The 6730-nt window shown below is 37.9% G+C and overlaps 1 protein-coding gene across 1 annotated transcript in view; it reads right to left on the bottom strand.

Moving 5' to 3' along the window:
• Nucleotides 1–2640, bottom strand: part of dchs1b (dachsous cadherin-related 1b) — a 129442-nt gene extending 126802 nt beyond the window's left edge. Inside the window, exon 1 of the mRNA XM_047378787.1 lies at nucleotides 2065–2640. The gene's annotated coding sequence lies outside the window, so the exon portion shown is untranslated. The remainder of the gene's footprint in view (nucleotides 1–2064) is intronic.
• Nucleotides 2641–6730: the final 4090 nt, after the last annotated feature.

Below are 6730 nucleotides of genomic sequence, written 5' to 3' on the forward strand. Positions count from 1 at the left end.
CATGTTATTCATCAAAAAAGAAACAGACGATCAGATCAAGGCTGATGCCAAGTTGCAGCCATTACGGATATAATGCATCTCAAAGCTGTAATATTAAGTCATGCAGCAGATGTTTCTGTCACAGAAGTGTGTGAGTTTCCAGTTTGGCCCTGCTGAAAATGAAGCCCGTGACCCCATCTGACTCTTTACTCGCTCGTTCAGCAATGCAGAACCACAGAAAGTGCAAGATAAACAGCGGACTGTTTATTCTGTTGATAAACTCTAGAAGGACTTAACTCAGAACCACAGAAACTGACCCCTCTGCCTTGACAAGCTGATACAGACACCATTAAAGACATTCATTTTCACAATCCTTCTGAGATATGTTTAAAGTAGACAAGTAAAACCTTCTTGAAAAAGGAGCCAAGGTGGACAGATGAGTTGCCAGACTACAAAACCAACCAATCACAATCACTCTACTATGTAATCTAGCCTGAAAATATTACAGATAATTAAACTCCAGAAAGAGTCCACAGTGAAATAGATGAGAAAACATACTTGACTGTTCGAATCATAGTCGTCTAAAAAAAAGCTATGCTCCTCTAAGCAGCTGATAAGAGGAACCATAAGTTGTTTGTACAGAGGCCCTAGTCAGTTTTCACTGTAACAACTAGATATCCATATGGTTCATGTTAGAAACCGTCCTTCTTGCAAGCCCCATCGCTCCACAAAAAAAAAAAAAAAAAAAAAGTAAATTCTTTGTGGTTTTATGCAGACCAAAGGCTGACACCGAGGCTAGTGGACTTCTGAGCTGGAGCGTGCAGGAGCTGTTGAAAAAGTATAGAGTAACAATGCGAAAATTGTCTGTATCCCTCAGTGCAGGAGAAAAGCAGAAGCTGTGGATGCAAGTGAAGCCGACATCAGATATGCCTTACTATTGTGGTCAGGCACTTAAACGTAACCCTGAGTTCTCCATTTTTAGCGTTTGGGCATACAGACATCACTGGGCTGCTATAAATACATTTTATGACAAAGGAAAAATGTAAAATTTTGTCAGAATCTGTTTTTTAGAAAGCCTAACAAAGACTCCTGAACTTCTTACATTGTCTTTTTAAAGTATTATACAGTGTCTATAGAGGTGTAGCTGGTCTGTGGGTCTGGTTTTTCATTATTTTTAATGGTTTCTACTTTTGATTTCCTGAAATCAGTCCTGACATGTATCTTCAGGACAGATGCACCGATCAGCCTTTTCCTAGCTAACTCCCAGCTGATTTTTCTTTAAATCTGACCTGCCAATTCCAGATTTTCACCAAAATAAAAAGAAAAATGTGTTGTTGTTTCTTTGATAGAGGTGGTAGTTTTGGATCCAACTGAAGATGAAAGAATTGCAAGATCATCGCAATTTATCTGATTTTCAGACACAAGACAGTAACCAAAGTAAATGTGTTTTTAGACTGAAAATGGTGGGATTTATTAGTTTTAATGCATATCTAATGAATAGCAGGGAAAAAAGGGTTGCAATTTTTCGGTATTCGACCTGAGGATCACTCATCCGATCAAGTGAAAATTTTCCGATTCCGATCTATGGCCAAATTTTCGGTCCACCTTTACTTTCCAGAAAACGTATTCAATAATGTTTTGACCCACCGATGTGTGGTCACTGAAAGCTGCCAATGCTGGGTAATAAGTACCATACATATTGGTATTAAATATTTCTATTGAGCCTAATAACCTTGTATGGTAGCCAACATACTCATTTACACATTTATTTTTCATTCAATAAAATAGGAATCATATCCTTCCTTATGTTTGCAGCCTGAGCTCAGTAATAATGTTTTTTTTTTTTTTGCATCACTACGATCCACTAATCTTGAGTTGCTTTTATAGCCCCTCTACTACATTGTGGCTTTGCACAGCAGCCTGGACAGCTGCCAGCTCTGCATGCAAAGTGAGGATGCACCCCTATAAGGAAACATCTGACGCCCCCACCCACCCACCCAACAAGAGTTTATTTTCAACCATCGATTTCAATAGAAAATTTCAACAGCAAACTCAGTGTGGAGATGAATAAAGGGTGTTACTTACATTCATGGGACTCAGTCTGGCTCTGGATGTGAGCTCTGGTTATAACCTGATTAGTATGCAAACGGGTTTCCAATCTCCCCTCTAGACGAAAGCCAATCTGCCAGGACAAAATCTTGAATGGAGAAAGCTCTTTAATGCTTGTTTTTATAACACTCACAAAAAAAAAAAAAAACAAGTGTGCCAATTCCACTGACTGTCTAATCCGGTCAAACAGTGCAGTAGGTTAGGTTACTCCACCAGTGAAGCCTCTTTCTCTATCAGGTGAGCACGCTTGGATCAGCTGGTAAGCTCTGTCTCTTCTTGCTCTGCAGCAAAATATGAAAAAAAGAGATCCTCTTGCGCAGCTCAAACCGGAATCTTACCGCCTATCTTAAAGGTTTTTATTTCACCCTTCTCTCCTTCTCTCAGCATCCAGTCCCTCAAAGCCGCTTCAAGGAGCTGTGCACCTCTGAAAGCCGACTCCCCCGTCACCAGGCCCAGCCCCCTACACTCCTCTCCGTCCCCTCCTCCGCCACATCCTCCCCTCGTTTACCGACCGCTAATTTATTCGGGTAGCCACACACACAAAAGGGGGGGACAGAGGAGAGGGAGGCAAGAGGCAGGCTGTTGAATACAGTGGAGAGATGAGAGAGAAGACTTTGGTGCCCCCCAGCTCCATTGAGTGGAAGTAGTCTTTTTGGAGACAAAGGACTGTGCCTGCACTTCTAAAGGAGCTGCAGCTCCCTATGAATTGTTAAAATTAGTTGTCAGCCTTTTTATGTTACAGAATGACAAGATTTTTGGATGTGTAGCCTTCTGAACAGAATTTTTTTAATAATTTGTGACTACTCCCATATTGGCATGTGATTGTTTCTACCAGCTTTGCACTTCAGGCCAATCTTATTTGCGAAATAGCAAAAGCTCAGTCAGGTTGGATGAAGACCATCTGTGAATAGCAGTTTTCAAATCTTGCCTGAAATTCCTTACTGGATTTTGGCCTGTACTTTTATTAGGCCATCAATGTGCCTCGATCAAAATGATTCCAGCAAGCTGCTGCCACCACCATATTTCACTGTGAGGATGGTATGTTCAGAGTGATGTGCAGTGTTAGTTTTCCACCACATCTTGTTGTTTTGTATGAAGGTCAGAAAGTTTAGCTTTAGTGTCGTCTGACCAGAGCACCTTCTTCTTAACCGTTGCTGTGTTTCCTAAATGGCTTGTGGCAAACTGTAAATGGGGCTTCTTATGCCTTTCTTTAAAGTGTCTTTCTTCAGGCCACTATTCCTTATGGAGCAGATTTGTTTAGTGTATATCTAAAGTTGCACTGATGAGAAATTCTTCCACCTGAGCTCTCGATGTCTAGCCACCGTGGGTCTCTTAGGTGTTTCAAAAATAAATGTTATTCTAACAGTTTATTTCCGGGTTTGCAGTTTTGCCATTTTCCGAAACGTTGAAAGCTAAGATGATTTTTCTTTACAAACTATGCCTCCTTTATGATGCTTTTTTTCACAAATGGCCTCTAATGAACCCTTGAGGCATTTACAGAATAGTTGTTTCTATACTGAGATTAAACATACAGGAAGAGTTTGTTTTCAAATGAATTAACTTCTGAAGGCATTTGGTTGCACTAAATTGCACTAATTTAGAGATATTACAGAAAAGGAGGCTGAATACAAAGGCATACTGCACTTTTCAGATTTTTATTTGCAAAAGCATGGACAATTATATATCCCTTTTCTTCTACTTCACAATAATAAGTTGCTTTGTGTTGGTCTATCACATGAAAATTCCAAAAAAAATACATAAAGGTTTGCAATAACAATGTGACAAAATGTGAAAATATCCAAGTTGTGCAAATACGTTTGTGAGCCACCGTTTCTAAAGGCCCCTAAGACAACTACATCCAAATACAAGTATAGAGATCATTAAGACCTAACATAGTTATGGTTTACTATAGTTTCAAATTGCCTAGATATATAAGATTAAGAATCTGTAAGAAGAGACAGCAGATCAGCTAAGGATGAGCTCTAAACAGAGACACATTATTTAGACTACTAGTATCAGCAGGATGGGAGTCATTCATCACCCCAGATTTTAGGTCAAGCCTCTAACTGCATCACTGAGGCTGAACGAGGGAGAAGAAGAGGAGGAGGGAGACACCATGTGCAGGATGTAAGCACTGGGTGTAGGTCTGAAGATGGGTGATCGAGGCGTGGGATAACAACAGCAATCAATCTATTCTTTGTTTTTTTAGGAGATGTTCCACCAGATGATGTGTTGCAGGCAATGTGGAGAATCTGTGCATTTACATCTTTAACCCCTCAACACTGGCCATGATATGACAGCAAGACACCATATTTATTAACCACTTAACTCCATGTTAGGCCTAGTTTTTTCCCGCACCAGTATAAGTTTTTACGGTTTGAGAAGGTCTCTCCTATGCAAGACGAAAAAAGAAAATTTATACAGATGATGTTGGAAATTATCTATTTTGTAGTTACACAAGGTTTTTAAACTTAAGCTGACTAAATGGCTTGAATTTAGGTGTTAAAACACGTGTCTTGTATTCAGCCATGATTAAAATGTGGCAATAGCCTATTTGTTCACTAAATTCTGCACCTCTTCATTTTTGGATTGTGCTGTATTTATCACTTATTGTAGATACAACTATCCATCCATAGTCTGCTTTTCTGAAATCAGGTTGGGGAGGGGGGGTAACAGGTCCAGGAGAAAAAGCCAGACATCTCTCTCTGGCAACACTTTCTCATGTTTATCATCTAAAATCTGTTTCAATACCAGCACAAGACATGGGGAATATTGTTCACACACCAATAATCATGGTAAAGATTATATATAGATATTTATATATCTATATATCTATATATATAGATAAATATGTACATGTACACACACTACCGGCCAAAATTTTAGAACGCCTTTCTTACTTAATGGGTCCCATTATTTTCATGACTATTTAAATTGTAGATTCTCACCAGAGACAACAAACCTGTGAATGAACACACATGGAATTATGTAGTAAACAAAAAGTGCAATATAACTCTAAACATTTTAATATTTTAATTTTTACAAAATAGCCACCCTTTGCTCTGATGACTGCTTTGCTCTCTTGGCATTCTCTCCAAGAGCTTCATGATGTGGTCACCTGAAATGGTTTTCCAAAGAGTTTTGGAAGAACTTCCCAGATGTTCATTAAGCGACGGCTAAAGGTTAATATTTCAGTCATTACATCAAAGGGCGGCTACTTTAAGGATTATAAATATAACATATTTTAAGTTATTTTACAATTTTTTGCTCACTGCATAATTGCATATGTGTTTATTCACTGTTTTGATGCCTTCATTGAGAATCTATGTACAATGTACATAGTCATAAACATAAAGAAAACCATTAAATGAGAAAGGCGTTCTAAAACTTTTGACTGTTAGTCTACACATATATATATATATATATTTATATATATATATATATATATATGTAGACTACCGGTCAAATGTTTGTATGTTTTTGCACTTTAATTTTGTGATTGACTCCAAATCCAGGCCTCCATTGGTTAATAAATTTGATTTCCATTGATGATTTTTGCGTGATTTTGTTGTCAGCACATTCAACTTTGTACAGAACAAAGTATTCAATGAGAATATTTCATTCATTCAGATCTAGGATGTCTTATTTGAGTGTTCCCTTTATTTTTTTGAGCAGTGTACATAAACATATGTTTATGTAAAATTTTCCATTAGCTACCAAGCTATCCATTCCCTTTTTGTAGCTGTGCAACACATTTTATTTTATTTTATCTTGGTGCCATATTTAAATGTAATTCAAGAAGTCTTATTCAGGTCGAAGAACTACTGTTGCATTACGACACCCCCTGCATATGAAACTCTAAATGCTAAATACATTTATTTTATAATATTGCCTTGTCGGTGTTGCTATGAGTTATGATGAGAATAATTAACAGGCTCTTCCTACAAGATCTGGATTTTGTAAGGCTCCAGGTTGAAATAAGAAATAAATCCTAAAGCTTTTATGTCTTTTAGGTGTGTAAATGTATGCATGTGTTTGTGTAAATTTGTTCAAGATCACCCTGTTGTGTGTTTACCACAGAGAGACAGCATTACAGCTTTAACTGAGAACAGATGGCTAATGAGTGAAGCTATTGGGGTGGCTCCCCATGATGGACGAGACCAGTGCAGGATTTATGTCACGGCTACACACATCTCTATATGTAACCTCTTTCTGTCTTCCTGTCACATACAGATGCATGCAGTACATTCACACACACAGAGATATTTATGATGAAGGATGATTTACTCTGGCTCCTGTTTAAACTCTATTAGTTCCTCCCTCTAACCTCATAAATTGAAAGTGACCATTATTACTCAACTTTACATTAAAAACACTTCTGATTTAAAATATGTGAAGTTCTATATAAGACTCTAAGTTATTACAAGTCTATACATTTTTAACAAAACAAACTAAACAAGCAGTTATACCATAAATTCTCAGAAACCTAATAGAAATAAATAAATCAGTCCCCCAGAACGGGTCAAGACGTTCAATACCAAGATTAGTGATGCTGGACATATCTCATTGTTTGATCACTGTTTACACAAAACAGAAATAATTGTGCCATGGTGGTTGGAGCAGAGCTAAAATCTGTGAGGAC

Source organism: Girardinichthys multiradiatus, chromosome 11 (assembly GCF_021462225.1).
Source record: "Girardinichthys multiradiatus isolate DD_20200921_A chromosome 11, DD_fGirMul_XY1, whole genome shotgun sequence".
Taxonomy (NCBI): Eukaryota; Metazoa; Chordata; class Actinopteri; order Cyprinodontiformes; family Goodeidae; genus Girardinichthys; species Girardinichthys multiradiatus.